The sequence below is a fragment of the Anguilla rostrata genome, chromosome 13 (assembly GCF_018555375.3).
Source record: "Anguilla rostrata isolate EN2019 chromosome 13, ASM1855537v3, whole genome shotgun sequence".
Lineage (NCBI taxonomy): Eukaryota > Metazoa > Chordata > Actinopteri > Anguilliformes > Anguillidae > Anguilla > Anguilla rostrata.
In genome coordinates, this window is record NC_057945.1 from 14,077,466 (window position 1) to 14,100,980 (window position 23,515).

The following is a 23,515-nucleotide window of genomic DNA, read 5'->3' on the forward strand; positions in this document are numbered from 1 at the left end:
CATTAAGCCCAGCTGGGCCCCCTCAGTCCCCTCAGCCCTGCTGGGCCCCCCTCAGCCCCATTAAGCCCTGCTGGGCCCCCTCAGTCCCCTCAGCCCTGCTGGGCCCCCCTCAGCCCCATTAAGCCGTGCTGCGCCCCCTCAGCCCCATTTAGCCCTGCTGGGCCCACCTCTGCCCCATGTAATCCCAGTAAACTCTACTGAGCTCCCAGTTAGCCCCATTCAGTTCCTCTCCGCACCTATCCAACCGCCATTAGTCCTGTTGAGCCCGTTCCCCCTCTCAGTCCCCATCAGTCCTGCTGAGTTTTTCATTCATTCATCCTTCCTTCATTTGCCTCAACCTCATCCCCCACCCATCCCTTCAACAACAAACGCACACACACACACGCACGCACGCACACACACACCCACCCCCACACAGCCGCTTCCTCTTCCCAGTGCAAGCGGGACTTTCGAAAATCCACCCCCCCTTCACCTTCTCTCCCCTACACCTGTAGCTGCAGCCACTGGCCGCTCCTCCCCGGATGGACAGACCAACGGACAGATGGACTCTGCAGCAGACCAGACCATTACAATACTGTACATCTTACTAATCTTTTTTTATTATTATTTGTTATAAATGCAGACTGTAAAATAACATGAATAATCTTATTGAGTGCACCTGCCCCGTGTGTCTGCTGCTTTCTTCATTTGGCGGGTGACCGGCGAGAAGAGCCCTCTGGCTACGTAAAGTAGCCCCTCGGGTGCCAGTTTGGCGTTGACGCGTGTTTATTCCACATCGAAGATGCCGCTTTTGCTTTCCGTCTGATCCTTCTGGCAACTTGTCCTTGAAGTAGGCAGAATCGGACGCGGGACATGTTTATTTTATTTTGCAATTACATATAGATCGGTGATATGAATTGCGTTCCTCCAGTGTTCCTGCTAGCGTGGTTAGCGTGTTAAACTTGTTAAAGTGTTTTTAATGGGGCTGCTCCACAAGCCTTCACAAGGGGTCAATTTCAAGAAGTTACATGTGAAGAGAAGTAAAGGCAGGGATAGTAGGGATAGTAACACATTCAAATTCCAGGTCGTATGAGCTTCAAAACGACTTTTTCTTAACCTTGGAGATTCCCAGTGCTATACCACAACTTTAAATGAGCTAGCACATTGAAACAGAACTGACTAAATGGAAAATGAATGGAGGACCAAGTCAATTAGCCTGAGCTGAGACCTTTAGACGAGAACCCCGCCTTTTTCCTGGTCTGTCGCACAGGTTCCCGGGCACGTTTGGAAATTCAACCAATCAGGGTGCAGTCGGTCATCAGTTTGAGCAGTGATGGCTGTTGCTTGCTGTCCTGGTTTCATCAGGACCCACGCTGATCAAATACATTTCACCCTTAATTAAAGTATTCAAATAGTCTTTGCAATTCAAGTGGTTTAAAAGCATAAAAGAAAGGTTCCTTAAAGTGTATTATTTACTGCAAGTTTATGTGTAATCTCAGGACCCGGTTTGGGAGTGCTGGTGTTTAGGAGCATCTTGTCCCTTTCAGGGGAGTCACTGTTTTAGATGGTATATGCCTAGAAACCCTCCGTGTGGCTGATGAGCACTGGTAACCTGTGGCGTTCTGTCCACGGGTTTGGAAAAAAATGTCCCCTGAGTTCAGTGGACCTCTAAAACAGCAATAATCTAATGTAACGGGTGCTCAGTCCCTCAGAGAATCAGATGAAATGTTATGAAAAGTGGGAGGCCTGCAAGTGGGGCCGCTTGTGAGGTAAAACAAGTTAGGTTGTTTCCGAGGGCTCTGACTGACAGGGGACCTTCAAAAATAGGAACATAGGATTTTTTTTGTGCTGGTGGAGCCCAATGTGAGATCTTTTCATGGGGCCCAGAATCCTTGGTAGCACAATAAACAAGGCTTCAGTACTGCACCAAACGGTCACGATAATACTAATACTAGTAACTTCATATAAGACGTATAAGATCATGGTATGCCTGGTGGTTCACAATGAGAAGGGAAAGAATAAAGCAAGTGTAAACTAAGTTACAGGTACTCACACATAAGAGCAACAGTCGAAGATAAAGTAAATAAAATTAACCAACAAAGACATTAAATTGTGTCTTTAAAACGCCTGTTTTTAATGAAGGCATAAACCACAGGGACGGAGGGTTCTGAGCGATCACACTGTGGCCTTCATCAGTGTTCAAATTACGGCGGGGATTGGAGGGGTCTGATTAGACAGCAACCCTAGTGACGCCACTGATGGGAAATGTAATATTTACGATTACAGGTAAGAAGGATATATAAATGTTTCGACTCCCCCACCCCCCCAGGGTTTCCCGGTAAGGCTGCGGACACGCCCCTCATTCAGGGGCATTGAGGCAGGGTTGAGTCATAGCAGCTTGGCGTCATTAATTGTCTGTTCAGAATGTGCGTGTCTGCGTCTCTGCTTGCTACAGCCTGTCAGAAACACAGAAAGTGCGGTCAGGTACGAAGCCATTTATTTATTACTCGTATGAAGCGCAGGGGACGACGGCAAAGTCGTCTCAAGTGGCGCAGTGGCAGCGTTCATCCGAAAAAAAATCGGTTCTGAAATCGAACGTAATTAATGCAAATCGCTGGGTCAAGTGACAAGCACAAATCCAATCTGTGAACGTGGAGTGTGCGATAGTTGCAACAAGGTAAAATGTGAAATATTTGCTCAGACTTCTTAAGACTTTACCATGCACGAACATTATTTGTGATTGCATAATGTTCAAATTCACGGCAGTTTTTTTTGTACAGCTTGTTTTTTTTCTTTCTTCTTTTTGTAGATTTAGTTCTTAAAACTGTATCTGAGTGCTTCTGGCCAATATACACTTTACAATAGGAACTTTACATTTAAAAGAATGTATGGGTAGGTTTTAATATAACTAGGAAACATATTGGGGCCTGCACTGTTGCTTTTAGCCTGCAACCTTAGTTGTTAGCGTGTTGCATTTGCACACATTAACACCAGAGGGTGCTGGTACACAGCACTAGTTTACATCAGAAAACATCAAAATGCCTGAGACAAGATGGAGATAATTAGAAGCTTAACTAACACATTGTAAGTTTACTGACCTGATGTCATGGGGATATTTTTTCTTGCTTTCCCTGATAACCTTTGTACAATGATGTGATGAAAACAAAGCATTAACATTTCTCATGAAAAGGTTTCACATTTTTATGCCATTTTTCACATGTACCTTTAAATTCAGGCATTTAGCAAACACTCTCATCCAGAGGGAATGTTATGTCCAAGTCATCGGTCTTGTGCTTTCCTTTCATGAACAACACAGTTTTACAATGGAATATTTACCTAGAAATGTTCTGTGTGTGTTTCCGATTGTGTGAGAATAGGAATGAAAACTGAGTTTTAATATCACAGGCTGTCTATAATGGATTAATTGTGGAGTAGCACATACAGTCATAAAATGATGACAAATTTAAACATCAGTACTCATATTACTAATATGTAAACAAAATAATGTCAAGACAATGTGCCATAACAGTAGAACAGAGTAGCACCTGGAAAATACTTAGTTTTTTTTTTAGATGCATGCGCTTTGATAAATTTTCTTTGAGGGTGCAGGTTCTTTTACATATTTATTACTTATTACCTTTCAGCCACGGGAGGTAGAGAAATCTGCAGGTTTCTGGGACGCGACTGCTATGCATATTGGTTTTTAATAAAATATTAAGCAAAGCATAGAAATTGGGATTCAGATATTACTATTCACAGGGATTATATGGTCCAGAGGTTTGATGTTTGAACCCATCCTTTTATTTTAAATGGTTTATCATGGTGCTTTGTAAAAATCACCTCCAGATCAAAAGCAGATTCAACACCTCAACGTCCCGACCTTCAAACTTCAAAAGTCGAGTGTCCCAAGACTGATCGTTGGACACATGGGTGCGTGAACGTGCGTTGATTGTGCTATATACGTGTGTGTGTATACACGCGTAGGTGTGGATACACGCATGTTGTGTGTGAGCGTGTGTAGGTGTACGTCTGCTGCCCGTTCTCTGTTCCCTGTGTTCTGTTCCCTGTGAGGTGGTAGACACAAGGGCTTCATGGGAATCAGAAAACGGTCTTCGGTCAGCAGCTGTTCCCCCCCCCCACCCCCCTCTCCTGCTCTCCTGGCCCCTCCCACGCCAGGGCCAGCGACGGGGGGTGGGACAATGAGGGTGACGTGACCCCGGTTTGACGGGGAAAAATCTAATTAATCACAATTAGAACAGGGCCTTGTCAGCTGTTGGCCGGGTATTGGGTCACTTAGGAACTCCCTGACCCTAATAGAGTGTAAAAATACAAGAGGCTTCAATTATCTCAACTCTCTACTGTATTCGAGACTGACTGGCAAGCTGTTCACCGGCTCAGCTGTCTCACCTCACATACTCTGTTCACACTGCTGGGAAACATCCTTTCATTTATATGGGAGTCTGATGTCATACAGTATGTAACTAAGGTTAGGTTATGATTTCTAGTCATCTATCATTTGTCCAGTTGAAGACACGGTACTGAAATTAATTCAAATTTTTAAAGTAAAATCTCATTTTTACTTTCAATCTTTTCCAATACATATTACAATACAAAAGTGTTTTGAAGATGAAACTGAATTCAGAATAATAATAATAATAATAATGCACCATTTTCCCCCCGCTGGAGTGTCCTTTTGTATCCATTTAATTTTCTTCAGCAAAAAATGTCTCTCACCCTTAAAAAAACTAATAACGCAATACTCTGCAGACAGTAGTCTTGTCCATAAATTATTCTCTATAATTATTCAGTTTTTGTGTGCTCAATTTAATATTTAAATACCTGCCACTTTCAAAAAATGTTTTGTTTAGGGCATAAAAATCAAATTAACTAATGTATTTAGTCATGTAATTGAAATATTTCAGCTGTCCACAACTATTTGTTTAAACAGTGCGGCTGTTTTCATTGTGCATTTGGAAGTTGTTTTGATGAGATCTGTTTAAAAATGGGTGAAATTCTGTAAAGTGAAGGAAGACCAATGAGTTAAGTGCCATAATTAAGCCCCGCAGAGTCCCAATATCATTCTGGACCCAATAAAACGCGCGCGACATAATTATCTCCGCCCTCTCGCCGCAATAGACCGGGCTACAGTGCATCATTTGTTGCTGCATTGAAATGCAAAGCGGGGGCTGAAAGTGAATCGATTCTCTGAGGCGTCAGATGGACAGTGCTCGTCCAGCTGGGCCTGGATGGGCGGTTACCACCTGGACGACCACCACCCCCACCGCGGCTCCGGCGAGGTTCTGCCACCGTCCCCGCCCGCCAGGCAGGGCCCGCGGAGACCCGGTGAGGTCCATCTGCTCCAGGGGCCCGACACCTCGGGGAGAACCTCCCTACGGTGGTGCCACGGTTTGCCAAATGAGCAGTTCGGCCCGGGTTGCTGTCAATTGAAATTAGATTATCTGCCTTTCGACTGCATTTTTATGAGAGGGAATGGACTCGGGGAACAATTAACACTTGTTCCAGGCGTGTACTGCTTTGTCTCTCTGATCTGTCTGTTTGCGAAATCTATTCTGTGCTCCAGCTCCTTCTCGTTTAGGAGTTTGGTGCTCAGACTGAGGGTAATGAATGTTTCAATTAATTGCGGCAGGCCAGATTGCTGAAAACAGGGCGGAGTGATCAATATTTACTTTTAGGACAGTGCTTATCATCCTAAATCAGTTTGTTTCAAGCGTTTTTTCGTTATGGCTTGATGTTATCCATTTCAACAACCTTATATTTTGGATTGTTACAGGATCATGAGCTATTGATATGCACAAAGTAAATAAGAATATTATCCCTCTGGAGACAGTAAAGATGAGGCACTTACTGAGTAACTACTGCAAGTTGTAGTATCTTATTGAATCTGTGTTTTGTAGTTGTCCTATGACCATGATATGCACTTTTGTACGTCGCTTTGGATAAAAGCGTCTGCTAAATAAATGTAATGTAATGTAAAATATAATGCAAATTACATTATTGATGAGCCCTTACACAGGGGGCATACATAGTTCACTGGATAGCTGTATTAGTATCTGACTGTACTTTAGCTTAGAATTACAAGCGCCATAATAGGAAGTTTTACTTGCACCTTCAAGTTGGAATGGCTGATTAACCACGGTGCTTCATTCTGTTTTACGTTAGCATTCATGAAACATGAATTGGCACTTGGTATATGAGACATACTGCTCGTGTTTGTTGTGTCTGATAGACACAGACAAATAAATGAAGAATCCATGCTTCTTACCATCTGAATTAAACACTGTACAGCTGGTTGCTATGTGTAATGAAACAGATGTACTGTTTGAAGATAGCTTAATTTATGTTCAGGAAGGCCAAGTTTCCCTGATCAGACATTCTATATCTCAGTTGAACTGTGACTGGTTAAATAAGGTTTAAATAACCTTTAAATAAACTTAAAAAACTTTAAACATAATATATATGACCACAATGGTCTTCTTTTGGCCCAAACCCACCGTGTTGTTGTTCTGCTAAATAATTGATGGTTTACATCCATTAATTCTCTACAGCCATAATGTGTTGTTGACTGTAAACAAGGAGCTGTAAGCATCTATAAGTACTAATTGTCAAGCATCAGGAAGCTTTCTCAATGTGTTTTAGCGATTAACCAGGCTCTGCAATGATGCAGAAATCAAACATTAACAAATCATTTTGTCCACACCTCATTTTTCCTGTTCCTCTTACATTTAGCACATATATCCTCTTGAGACCGGACAGAAAAGGTTTTTGTATTTAATCATTTATTTACATACTACTCATGTTTTGGATGATGAAAATATTCTGCAATGAAAATATTTTCAAATATTATATTTTCTAAATAAAAATGCTCCCCCGCCCCACCCCCCACGTGTCCATTAAACATATGGCACTGTGTTGACCCATCATCCAGGGTTCTGAGAGGCAGTTAGTGTGAGAATACTGTATGTGGAGGGGTTCTCTCTCCCTCTCCCTCTCCCCCTCCCTCGCTCTCGCTCTCTCTCTCTCTCATTGGCGATGGCTGCTGTTAGCCGGAGCCGGGGTGATGGCAACAGTTCGGTGCGCTGCTGGACCGGCCCCATGGGAAGAGCCAACATATGTAAATGCTTCCTGTCTGCCATTGTTCCGTGGGGTCATGGAGGGTCAGTGACTGGGCCTCTGGGAACCCTTTGTTTCACAGTTTTACAGTATCGCATATGGAGGGGCCAATTACTCGGCTGCGCGGCGAGATGGGGAACGCATAACTCGCCTCGCTCCCATACCGAGTTAATTATGACGCTACGTCAGTCGAGATCTGTCCCCGCACCGTGTAATCGCCTGGAGCGCGAACCCAACAGGCGCCGGACACTGGGGCTAAAACAGTCCAGCGTGTGGGGCGCACTGAAGTGTTGGCTGCATCAAATGTTTCTCGTCTTGATTAAAAGACATTCGCCTTGCTCGTGAGGCTGGGAGAAGATTTTTAAAATCTACCCTGTGTGTCAGTATCAGTAGTTATACCTTGATTGGTCTGTCAAATGGAAGTATGTTTATTGCCATTAATCGACAGATGAAATAAACTGAAAGTGACGTCTTAACTCGAGCCTTAAAAGAATAGGCATCATGTGATGAATGGGCTTTTCCAATAAAATAGCCGTCAGTTTTCGAAGTAAAAAAAAAAAAAAAAAAAAAAATTGTGTTAATTGCTTGTAACCATTGAAATACGATACGGTATATTATGTCTGTAGAAATGCGGCCATGTGCTGCCTTGTTAAAAGGTCACTGCAGTGCAGCCAGCGGTGGGTCTTGGATAAAGGAATCAGACATCCATATTAGTCCTTTTCTGAATTCAGCAGATCAGCATTTCCTGTTTGATCTCAAACTTATTTTGACATTTTTTATAGCGATTTTACTGCAGATTGATAGGCCGAAGCATAACTCTGTCCTCAAATTAATATGAGCTGCGTTCGTAGTTTATGGGTGCAGGATATTTAGCATTCATACAACCTCCATAAACTAACCTCGTTTGAGATGTTTCCCTTTTCCTCACCATGCATATGAATGAGAAGGAAATGTTTTTGGCCAATGGCCAAACCCTGCACTGAACAAAGGAATCCTTTTTCAGGTGAGAGAGAACTTCACTGACAGTGGACTATATATAGTTACATAGATATAGTCTAGGTATAGTCAATGCAGAGGACGCCGTAAGGTATAGTTCCCAGGCTGTCCCCTCCTGTGCACGAGGGGGATGATCTTGGCGATTTCCATTCCAAGATTTCACTTCACTGAAGACCATCCGTATAGTGCGTGCTATACGCTGAAAATCTCAGAGATGCAAAAGTCAAATGCAGAGTGAAGTTCAGAGGTGTAGTCCTTAATGAATGTGGAATGTTCTGGAGGACAAAATGAGATCCTTTCAACAGCAGACATGAGCATCCAGCCATGGAGTTTATCCACTAGCAGAACAGTTTAAACCCACAATTTTAAAGGGAACCATACAGGTAGAAACAAATTCACGCACTGAAAGAAATTAACTTACACTCTTCACCTCCAGTACAGGACGTTAAAACATGAGAAATCTTTTGAGGAAGTATTCACCAAAAGCATATTACATTGGTACACACAGAATACTTTTGTCTCACGCAAAGGTTAAATATAAAGGAAATTGGAGAAACTGACACAAAATGGCACTCTAACAAGGAAACTGCTCAATTTATTCATATGATCTAGAGCTGTGGCAGTGTTAGATATCATGGAATGCCCAGAGATGCACCTTCACAAATCAGGTGCAATTGGACCAAAACATTTCCTTCTCATTCATATGCATGGGGGAAAGGGAAACATCTCAAACAAGGTTAGTTTATGGAGGCTGTGTGAATGCTAAATACCCTGCACCCATAAACTACGAACGCAGCTCATATTAATCAAGAATGGATCTGTGCTTCGGCATATCAATCTGCTGTAAAATCGCTATAAAAAATGTCAAACAATTTTGGGATCAAACAGGAAATGTTTGTTCTTCATTTGTTCATTTGCTGTTTTACAAGGCAATATTTGAAAAAGGACTACACGATGAAGTATATTTTAAAAATCAACGTGTCTACGTACCTACCCAATGGATTTAGCGGACAGAGAAAAGAATTGTATTGTTCTTCAGTGTCACTTTTGCTGTACTCTTTGGGGAAAAATGTTTTTGAAGGGGATCTTCTGTTTGGATAATGGTTCTGTATTGAATCTTGTCTAATTGAAGAGCCCTTTGCCAGTAGAAATGTCCTCTGTCAATGGTTCAATAGAGAAAGCCCTTCAAAGATGGTACACATATAACTTTTTACAGGGGGTTGTAGAACTTTTTTGCTGAGGAACCTTTCAAAGGGACTTGTACTTGGCACCAAAACAAGTGACAAAAAACAAGTGAAAAACCCTTTTTTCTAAGAGTGTAGAAATACATACGAAGAAGGTGAAAGAAGGAACCCATTCACGGTGGAGAAATTTCCATTTTCTTCAACAATTTTTCTTTATTGCAACTTGCTTATTACTTGTTTGGAATTGTATATGAGTCATTAAAGCACATATGGTTGGCAGTCCTGAGACATTTAAGAATTTGCGTTTAATTTTCAAACCAGGACGTGTACTCCATTTCACTTAGTCCCTGTCGGTCTTCAGTACCTATAATGCACCATGAAGTCACATGTTCTGCCTCTCAGCAAATGGGCAGCACATTGTTAAAAATATATGCAGTGATGCGTATATATGTAAATTGTTTCTTGATTTCGTTGTGTACCCCACAATTTAGATTTGCAATCAAACAATATACGATTAAGCTTTTATTTAAGGGTATTTTTTAATACATTTTGGTTTCACCATGTAGAAATTACAGCACTTTTTATACATAGTCCCCCGCCCCCATTTGAGGGAATCATATAATGTTTGGGACAAATGGCATCACAGGTATTGCTGATTAGTGAGGTGTGTTCATTTGCTTCCTTGTTGCAGGTATAAGACAGCTTCAGTATCTAGTTTTGATTCTAGCCTTTTGATTGCCTTTGGAGTCTGAAATTGCCATTTGTCAACGTGAGGACCAGAGTTGTGCCAATGAAAGTCAAAGAGCCAAATCAAGAAAAAATCTTTGTCCCAAACATTATGGAGCTTACTGTATGTATCTCAGGTATCCAGCTTTTATAGTATATACTCCACCTTTGCTTTGCTCCCCTTTTTTAATTGCAGGCATTGATATTGACTTATATTGTTAGTCTAATCGTGTTCAAAGCAAATAGAAAAATACATTCTGAGAGTTAAAAAAGGCAATAGGCAATTATTTGTATCTAAATATAAATGTTCCCATCTCTATCCAGTTTTAATAAACAATACTGCAGCATGTCTGGTAGTCTAGTATTGCCTTTGAAGTCTAGAGTAATTAGTCCTTGCAGAAAGAGGCTGGATCTGATAAATAGAGACCTTATTCTACACTCACCAGCACACACAAGCATTAATGTGGCCGTTCACAGGCTAAGGCGAGAAAGAAATCACTGAAATGCCACAATATTTATGGGGGACGAACCGAATCCTTGGAGGGGAGTTTTTACTGGAGCAATAGTTTTTCTTCCTTGTAAATCTGTACGTCAGCTGAATAGCTTCACATCCGCACTTGGCCCTGAGAATGTTCGCAAGCCCTGCAGTTTGTGATGAAAACACCATTTTGCAGGATTCTGTTGTGCCATGCACACTGTCTGAATTTAGAGTCACCCATGTCCTTGATTTAGTGGCAGTAATGTTATGGGATTTTGAGTTAAAGCCAAAAAAATCCCTTGAACTCCTCCAGGCTGCTTTTTTTTCTTCTTTTTTTGTGATGTCAGCAAAAAAAATTGATTGAAAAAGAGAGGAATTTCCAAAGTAAGCCATGGACAAGCAGAGTTACTGAAAATGCATTTAGTTTCTCATTATTGATTTAGTGTCCTCAGAGTTATAGATAAACCTGCTACAAAAAAAAGTGTTTTGTGTGAACTTACTAGGACAAATTTTCACATTCCACATGTCAATCATTTGTCATTCATTTTGGAGAGAAGATCCTTCTAAAGTTAGTTAGCTTACTGTATGATGTCAGAGGTAGTCAGTAAATTAGCTTAAAGTCAATACACCCTATCACGGACATTCATAAAAAACCATTCTTGCATGTAAACGATTTAAGAAGTCATCACTAGCTGAAGCAGGTGGGACTTTCTCAAAATATGTGCCATCATTCCTCCAGGGAAAAAATACATGTCAGAAGCATCTGCTTCTTTGGGTGTTTTGCACACAGGTGATTTTTTTAAAAACGAGCTGGTTATTTTCAATTTTATGAGTAGCCAAAAATGTTTTAGATGCTTCCAGAAGTTTTTAACAACCATTATAATGGCTGATATGGTGACACTCTGGGTTTCTAAAACAAAGTGAGACCAGGGTAAGGCAATCTTTAATTTACCAGGGCAATCTTCAACCCAATATCACACTCCTCTATTTACAACATTATAACAACAATATTGATCATCACATAAATAAAAGACATTAAGGGGGACAATATAGTTTTCATTAAACTCACCTCACTGTGTATCGTATTTGTTTGGGAGGATTATGACTGGAGGGTTCCACTATAACATAAACTGCTTGAGGAAACGAGCAAAAGAGAAGTACTGGAAAAGAACGACAGGGCTCTAGCACCCCACTAGCTTCTGGTTCAGTCCCATAGGGCGTGTCAAATGTCAGTGTTGAGGTTCAGACAATGAGTGACTGCAAAGAACAGAGAATTCCTTTCTTTTTTTTTTTTTGTTTAAACTGAGGGAGACCGAGCGCGCTCACTGCACCGCTGCATCATTGCAGGAGAGCCTTCAAAGTTTCGCGAAACGCGGACAAACATCCCAGCCCGCCGCCCGTAAAATTTTTATGCGATTAAAAAAGGCGGCTGAATAATTGATGTGGTTTTTAAGCGCCGCGGTTGGTGTTGGCGAGCGGCGAGCGGCGACGGCAGCGTCTGAGACTGTGCGGGGGCTGCCTCGGCAGAGGTACCGTTTCCTCCGCACTGGCCTGGCGGTGAGCCCCACTCCCCGAGCCCTATTCCTCACACCTTATTCCCTGCAACCCCCCCCCCCCCCCTCCTCGCTGGGCTATGGCCTTTGTGTTGAAGGCATTCAAGTGGAAAATGGAAGCCTTGACGAGGGGCCACTTCACAGAGGCATCATCCTCTCCAGAGGCTTGATTGGCATTGACAGCCACGGTGTTAACACACAGCGCACACATATATGACATGGTGCCCATTGTGTAAGCCTCAGGGAAAAAAAAAAGAGGTAAAATAAACAAAGAACCCCTAGGATAGTGTTCAGGACCTGTGTAAATGGAGACGCGTTGGAATGATACCGCGGTGATGCAATGAGAGCGTGCTCTGTTAGCACCTTGCACGCGTGTGAGTTTGTGAGGATACACACTGTGCCTTAGACCATTGAATAAGTAAGACGTGGGCCCTGTTTAAGAGCTTGCAGTGTGTGTAGTGCTTTTTCTCATTCCTGTCGTTGCTTGTATGAGCCCTGCTGAAGTTAAATTTAACCTTCCTGTAATTTTCCGCTTTGACTAAAATCTTAGTCATAATCCAAAGTCTTCATGGGTGACAAAACAAGCTTTTCAGTTTACTGTCCATTTGTGTGGACCGCTCGGCAACATCAGAGCTTCTGATTGGATGGATAATTCTAAAGAAATTATAGGGTGGAGCTTTTTATTGTACAGTGATATTAAACTGGTCATTAAAGGCATTTGTTTGTGTGTGTTTTTGATTTTATTCATGAATAATTTTTGGCAACATTTGCTTGTTTTTTGTTTTTGTTCTTAAGTTGTTGTATTATAATTTTTATTCACTTTAGCCTTTCTCTTTAATATTTGAATGCAATATTCTTCATTCTTGTTGCTTAATTTGTATTTAGTTTGTTGTGCTGTTCCTTGTGAAAGCTTTTGTGCCGCCTCCCATTTAAAGAGCGAGTTAAATTTCTCATTTCCTTTTGTCACATTTACCTGATGCACTGCTGCTCGGAGCGCGCACAGCTCATGTCAGAGGGATGGTAAGATAAGTGGCAGGCTTCTGAATCGAGTCGGACGTTTGCCGAAACCACCTTGTGCTTCTGTGAAGGTCGCGAAAGCAAAAGGTTGGCGCGCGCATTCGTAAACAGCGGCACGTCTCGCGTGGGTACGCCCCCCCTCCCCTTCAGCGCGACCTCCGACCCCCTCTTTCCTGGCATTTCCGCCTCAGTTCCCTCGCTCATCCGTCTTACGCCTGACCAGGTGCGGCGGGCACACCCTTCGCCATCGGGCGGCACGCTGGGGGACGGCTGGACCGCGTTTCCCACGCGACCCCGGGAGATATCCGGGGCCTTGTGGTCCTCTACCCTCACACGACCTCGCCACCCGTGACTCTTCCGTCCACCTGAATGCGGCACAGTTCAGCTCGGGGAGATTTCAGGGGGTGGAGCCTGATTGGGGTGGAGCTTGTGCACCTTCCCAGAGTGGGGGTGTTCGATTGGTCCGGTTTCCCGCTCTCCTCGATGACATCACTGTGGGTAGCCTTGAGGTTCAGCGCGCATTAACGTTCAAGACTACTGGTTGTCTTTGCAGTCCTGTGCCCACAAGTCTGTTACTGTTTTCTAAGAAATGTATTTATAAAGTACAGGAAAGACTCCCTCATTGAATGAAAAAACACAGGGTACCTGTAACAGAGCGCAAAATAATGAATTGAAATGAACGAACAATGAATTTGACTCCTTCCCAATGTCCAGGACCCAACATAGTGTTAGAGTTAACATGTAGAGTTATGTAGTGAGAGTCAGCGATTTGGTTTTTCTGTCTTTCTTTTGGCTCACCCTTCTTTCTGTCTGCCCATCCATCCGTCTATCTTTTCGCGGGGAGGACGGATAGCATTTCGGCACACCCCCCATCCCAGGCCCCGGAGGCCCTCCAGGGTTCAGCCCAGACCGAACACAACGTCTGTTTGTTCCCTGACTGATTCCCCGGCGTTAGCGGATCCGCCTCTGCGCCTGGCAGCCTGTCTGCTCCCGGCTCTGGCGGGCTAATCTGCCATCTCTCCGCAAATATGATCGAGTAACTCTCCTCATGACAGTTTAGCGCGCCACCAAAGCCCGTTTGTCCCAGCACCTGCTGTCTGAGGCTGTGATTCGAAATCGTCGAGGCGATGGTGTGGAACCATTTAGACAAACTTCAGTTCAGGCAATTTGGCACGATAAGAGTTTTTTTTGGGGTTTTTCTTTCTTATTTTGATTTTATTTATCGTGAAATCAACAGTGATTCGGCAGCCTTTGGAGCAGTAACATTGAATATCCTGCTTTAGGTTAATTGTGGTATGCATGGCCTGAACTTGGGCCTCTTCTGTGTGTATGCAGAGCTCTCTGTCTTCAACTTTATGTTGGTATAAAAAGAAAATTACTGTTGTATTTATTTATTTAATTTCATGGATGAGGCTATGGTGTGGCACAGTAATGTATACACTGTTGTGGTTTCAATTACCTGTTCACAGAATTTAAGATTAGATGATGTGTTATTTGTTATTCCATAGGCCAAGCACACTGTTGGTCAGAAGTGACCAGAAAAAAACACTTTGAGAAACCAAAGGGCAATAAAGCAAGATTTTAGTAAGGTTAGCAAGCCTTTCAACAACAACAACAACAACATGGACAATTTAAGCACTGTGGTAAACATAATCTCGTTGCACGCGTAAATGTTTATTTCGCCTTTATTTCTGTCCGAGGCCAGACAGCCTCGCCCACAGTGTTTAAAATAACACAGCAGACAACACTAAAACAGAAACCAGCAGCGTCTTTTAAGCAAACCGAATGTGCCAAACACCGTGGCGTGGCCATAAATATTTGTAAAGCCCCCAGCCAGATATGAGGCACACCCCCATCTTAAAGGAATGGGTCACCTTGAATGTTTCAGAAAGACGGGGAATGTACATTGAAATGGCTGGGTTTGCAGGATCCGATACATTTTTATGTCGAGTGATAAGGATGCTTCCCTTGGTCTATCTCTGTGAGGGTCATTACTGGCTGTAACTGGAGCAGGTACAGGACACAGATAGGAGCGATGCACAATATTTCCTTTTAGGGAAGAGTGAATTGGTCGGGAGCTGAGCTTTGAGAACTCAAACAGGTGACATCTTTGTTCCCAGTGGGCGACGTGAAGCCAGACCATTGTGTGCCAATAGCACCTCAGAGGAGGCCGGCCATATGTCCAAACTGTTTGTGCTGAAGTAGCACACGGCAGGGGTGGGTAATCCCCTATGGGAACCCAAAGGAAGCAACACATTTTTATTTTTCTGAACGTGTTCCTCCCCTGTTCAGCCTGACCCAAATAGTTTCAAGCTTTTGTAAAAATTTCTTGTGGAAACCACCCCGTTCCCTCTCATGCGTGTCTATTTTAAACGATTGCTCAAGACCGATGCTCGGCATATGAATGTCCTCCCTCCGAAATCTGGATGTGCGTGCTTCCATCTGGACAGTTACTGGCTTGTAATGAATATTTCAATAATGTGAGACCTCAAGTCATTTTGGGGAAATGCAGCTAATATTTCAACTGTGTGTCAAAATAGTCTGCATGTCTTAACCTATGATTTGCACATGTTCCAGCCCATATTGTGGAATAACAAACACATTAAAATATTTTTAAAATATTTTCCGGATATTTTTTAAACAGATACTTTACTAACGTCCATTTATTCTGGAGAGAATCCTTACTGTACAAAGCCTCATCTGGCCATGGTGATGCCAACATTATAGTATTACTTACTACTCATTTTTCTCAATATTTACTTATTATTTTGTAACATTTACTCGTGTTTGATCGCAAATGAAATAAAGTTTCCTATTTTTACCATACAGTGGTGTAGGTGACATTTTCACAAGGAGCATCCTTTTATGCGTGTGCTGCTGGCCCTGCAGCTGATGAACCGTAATGCGCGAGGACCTATCTGGAGAAAGGAGGGCGTTCGTGGCGTGCGCTATTCGCCTGCAGTCTGTTCTGAGTTTGGCGAAGCCATTTGACACGAGCTGTAATGTAGAGGCTGGTGTTGGGCTGACAGCTCCCTTTCAGCTCAATAATAAGCTTCCTGAGAAAGGCTCAGCGGCATCCTGCAAACAATGATGAATAAACCGCACTCAATTCACAAGACCGGGCGGCTCGCGTTTGTCAAGGACCGCGCCGGGCGCCTCATCCGTCTTGTTGAGAAATTACTACAAAAAGGGTCCTTTTTATTGCACTTTTCTCTCGGCTTTTACTGCCCATTTCAAACGCTGTCAAATCCCGTTTTCTGAGTGAGGTGTGCGCCCTAAACAGACACGCATACACAAATGAAAGGTGCTACAGCAGTCTTGTCGAATTAAGAATCAAAGGAAATGTTGATAATGGCAGCCTGAACACTGCGTGACCACGGATGAATTATTTAGAAACGCTGGACTATGTTTCGCTTTCCCGGTTAACACACCGGGTTGGCGGTGTGACGACAAGTAAAGCAGCCTGGAAGTCATTAGAAATATTTTATATGTAGAATTTTGCTTAGGGTTTTTGTGTTTTTTGTAAATCGTGACAAGCCAGCTGCTTTAATTTTCATTGATGTTACATTGAAATCAATACGCCATGATTTATGCCATCTTGGCACAAAAATGTCCCATCAGTCTGAGCCTTTCATGTGTCACTGTGACACATGAAGACATACTATTGCGTATTTCACCGTGTAATTGTCTCTTCGGCTTTTAACAAACAATGAAGCCTTTGCAGAGCTTGCAACGATAACAATAACGTGGCAACTAGTGATAATTCAAACATTTCTATGATTACATAACTCACCAAGAATGTCAGATTTCTGCCAAAATATGTTCAGATTAATGTGAGCTCTGTGAACATAGTGTAAAATAACACCCATGAGTTACTGGTATTTGTTGTCAGTACAGATTTCTTCCTTACAACATTTCTCAACAGCTTTTCACCATTAATGTATGACAGAATTTAGTCATCACAAAAAAAAGATTGCATTGATGTCACACCACTTTGGAACTTTATCTGAATCCCTTAACTGAACTTTAAGGTCATCATAATGCTCCTTATTTTGTTGGTCACCAGGATTATGTACATGTAGGGCAGAATACTTCAGAGATCTGTACAAACACATTTCATTCATGGCTGTTGAAAGCACCTTTTGATACATGTCTGAAAAACTCTGATTAATTGGATTAATTGTTCAAGGGTTGTAAATTCACAGCACGTCATTCCATTACAAGGCCTTGGGATTCAGTTAAAGTTCTGACTTCATTTTATTCTCTTATTTCCTCACCTTCTTTTTGCCCTCCTTTTCTCTCTCACTCTTTCTTATTACGAGTGACTTTTCCTCAAACACAACTTCAGCTGCTCTTCAGCTGGAACGCTTCCAGCCATAATCTCTCTCCTGCTGCTCCCTGTACACCATCTGAGCCACTGCTCCACCCTCACTTCTGCCCCCTGTACACTGTATCTGAGCCACTGCTCCACCCTCACTTCTACCCTCTGTACACTGTATCTGAGCCACTGCTCCACCCTCACTTTGGGTCCCGCTGCTCAAATCTCTTATTTTAACACTGCCTCCCCCTCACATTCTACTTCCCAGACACTGTAGCTGCAGCCACTGGCTCCACCCTAATCTCTCTCCTCCTGTGACACTGATCTGAGCCACTGCTCCACCCTCACTTCTGTCCCCTGTACACTGTATCTGAGCCACTGCTCCACCCTCACTTCTGTCCCTTGTGCACTGTATTTTAGACACTGCTCCAGGTATGAAGAGTCGGATGTGGCAGTCAGGGCTCTGACATCAAAACTTTGACATTCCATGCCTTCCATAACCTCTCTGCACATCTTTGTAGATGTGTGCCAGGAGCAGGTAAAGAGCAATCACAAAATAATTTCGACAAAATGGTGAAAAAAAGTCACCAGCGGCTACCAGTGGCTCTGTTTATCCATTCAGTATATCTCTTGAATCTCAATTCCAAAATTTGGAATAGATTTGCAAAAAGGAAGACTTGCAAGAAATAATCTTTCAAAAACACTGAAATCTGCACGTGCAGGTATGTGAATACTCTCATGGCACAGATCAACAAAGACCCCACCCCCAGGCTCGCCAACCCAAAACACCACCCCTCCCCCACCTCCCACCCCAGACAGTGACCCCAGCCTCCTCCTCTGGGGCTTTGTGAGATTGGAGCAGATGGATGGGAACAAAGAGGGGGCGAGGGGGGGTCCCCCCAATATCACTATTAGGCAGGCCATGTAATCTCTGAAGCGTTGAGAGAGGCCATGAATAAGCAGGGTTTTAGCCTTGGGAGCTACAGGCCTTCCCTTATCTCTCCTTCCACAGGCATGCCAGTTTCACCCTGGACCCCATCTCATGCCCCCCCCCCCCAACCCCAATCAACCCCGGTCTTCCTCCCTGCCCCTCAGAGTGCCGCGGTGGCCAGTCGCGTGGTCCGCGGAGATTGATTGGCGGCGTGACTTCGCCGACACCTGGCCCCCGGCGGCATAAAGGCTCTGGTCTCAGAGGCCCTTGGGGATGTGATGAAGTTTGCGCAGGTCTATTTGCATATTGACTCCCTGTTTGTCAAAGTCTGAACAATACGCTGTCTTCACCCGCCCCCGCCCCCACCACCCATCGCAGGAGATAATTACAAATGAGTACTGTGCCATTAAAGTCAAGACTCTCATGGCGTTTGTGCAGTTATAACTTTTTTTTTATTATCTGTTGATGCCAGGGATCTCTAGGTCATCTATCCTCAAAATCCTTTTCTCAAAAGGGAAGCAGCATCCAGTTTGTGTATTTGGAAAAGAAATGTGGTGCTTGGTCTTGATCTGTGGAATACGTAAAAATGCAGAAGAACAATGTATTCTGGCCCAAGGTTCCCTTCATTCCAAATATATTTATTGAATCAACAAATAGAGGCGTTTCAGCTACCTTGTCCTTCTATAAAGCACTGAAGTAAAATATAGTTTCTTTTTCATGTAGATGGTGTTCAAAAATGACATTTTGTTAGATGCAATATAGAGTATGTGGGTGTCATTGTGGTATGGAACACAGCAAGAAAGGGTTTCTTTGTCCCACATCTACTGCAAGTGAGCAAAATGGAAATGAGCACAAATCTTATCTTTAAACATGAAACTTCAAACAGCTCCGTTCCCTTAAATTATTCCTCGTACTCAGGTATAACCCCAAGCGTTACATACTCTGCTGTGAAACTGACTGTCAATATGCATCGCACCTTCAAAAGAAACCTCCTCCCTTCTTTTCTTTACAGTATTCCACAGAATTGTTTCTGTCCTTCCGACAGATCTGGCAGATTAATTTGCATGACAGTCCAGCAGGTGAATACATGCAAAAACCACTGCTGAAAAAATGGAGGGTGAAGGTCATCATGTTTGTGCGTAGGTGTGCGCATATACAGCCTTTCCCTGGTGATCACACGATGGTACTTTTCCTCATTTGATTCATTGCACTTTTTATGAGAATGTCAGCTTTGCGAACATATTTATGAATTTAAACAACACAATGTATTCACATTACACCAAGTACTTGGGATCTATACGTATGGACATATGTTTATTATCTGTTACCTCCTCTAAAACCAGCAGTCGACCAATTTTCCCGCAATGTTCATGTCTATTTATTGTTTCCGGAATTAGGCCAGCCTGGATGTGGAGTGCGCAGATGGCTCTCTGGAAATGATTAATATACGCTTTTATTGTGAAACTGAAAGTTACGTATGAATATTTAAAAATACAGGCCTATAAAGTAAGGGCCCTGGCGATCCTGGAACGTGCGTGGAGGCTATTCTTTGAAAGCAGGCTAATTTTTGAATTATTAGGCTACTCGGACATTCCGAATTTCGCCTCGCACCAAACATTGTAATAAACATGTGCAACATGAATTTAATTTGGGCCGTGTTACTTCTGTGTATTTCGACTTGGCTAAATTCCCAATGTGTTCAAATAAAATCTGATGGCAGCATCCCCTTTTGTCGTTGCAGGCTATGCTGCAGCTCTCGGTTAGAGCAAATCCCTCAGGCTAACGCATAGTTCTGAATCCATTCTACACGAAGAAGAAAAACAGCCTCCCTTGCAGCATTTCATTTTACAGTCGCATTGTATCTGCTGGCAAATCCCTTTAGAAAAAAGAAAGATTTTTTTTGCCCTGTGTTTCTTTTCAGTGCACTCCTTTATCGTGTTATGTGATATCTTTGTGACAGCCTGTTTGTTGCTTAACATTTATTGAAGATTGGAGGAATTCCACAATGGGGTAAATCAGATTCTCTCTCCACTCCCAGAGGTCCAAAACAGGTGATTTTTTTTGATGGCGTCCTCTTTTCTGCATCCTGCAATATGCTGTTGAACAGAGGTGTTCACCACTGTTCATCTTCAGCTCGGTTATACAGAATCACCGTTTCCCTTGAGAATCAGTTCAGTGGTATATCAAATTATTTTCTGTTACAGTTATCATTATTATAATTACTGTCCAATTGTATTTGTCAAAACCTGGTTGTACTTCTATTACTAGTATGTTATGCTTTCGCTAACGTTTTCTCTGTTCTCAGAGCCTGTAAAGTATGCTTAAATTAATAGAACAGAGTGGGGAGGTTCCGAGAGAAAGAAGGAGGGTGAGAGGTATAGAAGAAAATGAAGAGAGAGAAAAAATTATTTGTTTTTTTCTCGTTTATCTATCGCCACTCTTCACGTGTGCTTGAGCAGTGAATCTCTCTCGTATTCGGGTACTTAAGTGTTCTCTGGATAAGAGTCCTTTAGTTAAAGGGTTCTCAGAAAATCCCTTTAAGTGACTCCACAATTGGAACGCTGAAGTAATGAAAGACTTACTGCCAATTAACACAAATGTAACCTGTAAGCTCAAAATCTTTCAAATGTGTCTCAGATTTTAAAGGCAATGTAGAAAATAATGGCTTTTCAGTTGACACGTGTCCCTATTTTTTAAAATATAGATTTGACTGGTTAAATAACACATTATTGATTTAGCTTCTTGACAAACTGAAGACAAATATTTGTGTGTCATTTATTTTGTCAAAATCTTAAACCTATACCGATTTCTAGTCTATGTTCCTGCATTGGAGAAAAAATGATGTCTTTGTTTTGTTTTTCCAAAAATCCGAAATTTCTTCAGAACAACGTTCTGTTCTGTAATGACATACCTTTTGCATCTGATAAATATTGATGATTCAAGACCACTGTTTTCCTTTGTAAGGGTGACCCAGTGCTTGTTTTGCGCTATTGCAGCATTTTTATTTTGGCCAGGCTTACAAGAGGTAACGCAGGGGACTAATATTTCCTAGTGTTAGAAAAAGAGTAATTTGCTACAAAGGGCAAAATGTACAAATCCCAGCTCTGCAGAGCACTGGTTAAACACTACAGGGACAACAGCGTTGTACATCACACCATTCTGGAGTGCAACTCACAGTCCATCATTTAGCAGCCAGGAGACACGTGCGACTGTACTTAATTGATGGATTTAATTAGTAGCTAATTGGAACAAATTACTCACTGTGTAGCTTGTTTGCATAATATCAGCCCTTCAGCAAATCTGTCAGCTAGATCTTTTTTGGGGGCTGAGTTGTAAAAAGTAACATTATTAGCATGTCAGTTTCTCAGTAGCCAGAACAAAATAAAAATAATCTGCTGGGCGGGGACAGCCTCAATTCCTAGGTTTTCCAGAATTAGCTCGATTCCATCAAAGGACGGGTGGTTTTTTTTTATTATTTGAAAGCCTACACAGTGGACCTATTATCTCCGTTACCGCAATGGCAAAAGGGCCGTTGACACCAAAAAGCTTTTGAGGACAATTGCAGGTAATTGTACGGAGAAAGTAGCAGTACGGGGGCTGGGAGAGGTAACGGTGACAGAAGTGCATGCGTGTGATCGTGCGGTGTCAGAGATCACGTGGGATCACATTGTCTGCGCTTTTGAGAAGTGGCCACAAACAGCTGGTGCTGTACTTAAGGGTTCACTGAGAATGGCCCAGCAGCTATGGATATTATGTTTTTTTTGTTGTCAGATCTTCCTGTTACTAAGACCCTCTTCATTAGTGCACAGAACACGTACCCTCAGTGTTTTAATGGCACTTCTTTTGCATAAGGTCTGGTGCTTTTGTTTGTTTGTCCTTTGCTACAGGGGTTTCGTAGCATTGCACTGATAATGATTTTCCTTTTTTAACAGATCCCTGTCACATTTATACTGTATTTAAAAAACATTTGTGCCCCATAAACTAGATTTTTTGTATTTTTTTTCAAAATTCATTATAAATATGCTGTCCATCTACTATGGACTCCACTCTCCCCTCTCAGTTGACTTCATTAAAGTGCATTTATTTGTCAAATAACATTAGAAATAAGCAGAAGTACTTTGATGATTGACCATTTGCAATTTGGCATTTAAAACATAGAAATGTTTGTATTTTTGCTAATTGCGTATCTTTATGTTTGCTGCTGCTAATGTGGCAGTATATCTATCCCGGTTCAGGTCATTAACTCTCCTACACCTCCGTCTCTTTCTCCATCTTTAATTTTCAACAGCATCTGCGTCCCGGGGCTGCCCGGCTCCCCCTGGGGACCCCCCACACCCCCTCCCACAGGAACCCCAGGACCAGAGGAAGTGACATGTATGATTGATGACGGCATAAATTGAAAGGAAAGATAGAGAGAATCCTTTTATCAGGACTGAAGCATGACTAGATTAAAACGCAGTTGTACATCCCCTCTGTATAATTCAGTAGTCCTCCCCAGTATCACCCCTGTGCCAGACGGTCCGATGAGAATTCCACCACCCCCCAATCCCCTCCACCCCCACCGTCACCGCAGATCTTCGCTGATGGCTCATGGGTCCTGCCTAAATCGTTCTCAAGTGCTGAGGTACAAGTGTCTGGGGCTTGCTCAGATATAGTATCTGCATTTCAGGCAGATGAATGTCTGCAAAAAAAAAATTTGTCTAAAAAAATAAATTAAAAATCTACATTTTGAACAGAATAGTGCTCACATCGCGTCATCCAGATTCGTAAGAACTGGCAACTGGACGTGGAAGACAGGCCATTTGTGTGCTTTCTCCTAAGTGCATTTAGTGCAATGGTTAGCCTGTTAGCGACGTGAATTGGCTTGATGGGGGGGGGGGGTAACAATAACACGGTGGTAACATTTACTGCGTGTTAGCATCCTCTTATCTCTCCCTGGTTAGCGTCACCTTCTCAGTCCCCGACTAACCTGTTTGTGGAGAGAGCTGGTGCATAACAAAAATGCTTTAAAAGAACAGGTGTAGGTTTTGACCATCTATTTTACTTCTGGAGTGTTCTTTAAAAATGATATTGTATCGATTTCGGCGAAGGAGAGACCAGGAGGATCCGTTCTTTGTGCTGTTGCGCTCATTTGTGAACATGCAAAGTAAATGCAGCTTCAAAAACAAGCAGGGAATTGGAACTGGCCGACGCAACTTCAGG

General features: G+C 42.6%; 1 long non-coding RNA gene across 1 annotated transcript; it reads left to right on the forward strand.

Moving 5' to 3' along the window:
• The first annotated feature begins 607 nt into the window (after nucleotides 1-607).
• LOC135238415 (uncharacterized) lies at nucleotides 608-23,051 on the forward strand. The gene is made up of 2 exons (XR_010325112.1): nucleotides 608-2,265; nucleotides 22,602-23,051. It is a non-coding gene; the product is annotated as an uncharacterized LOC135238415 (long non-coding RNA).
• Nucleotides 23,052-23,515: the final 464 nt, after the last annotated feature.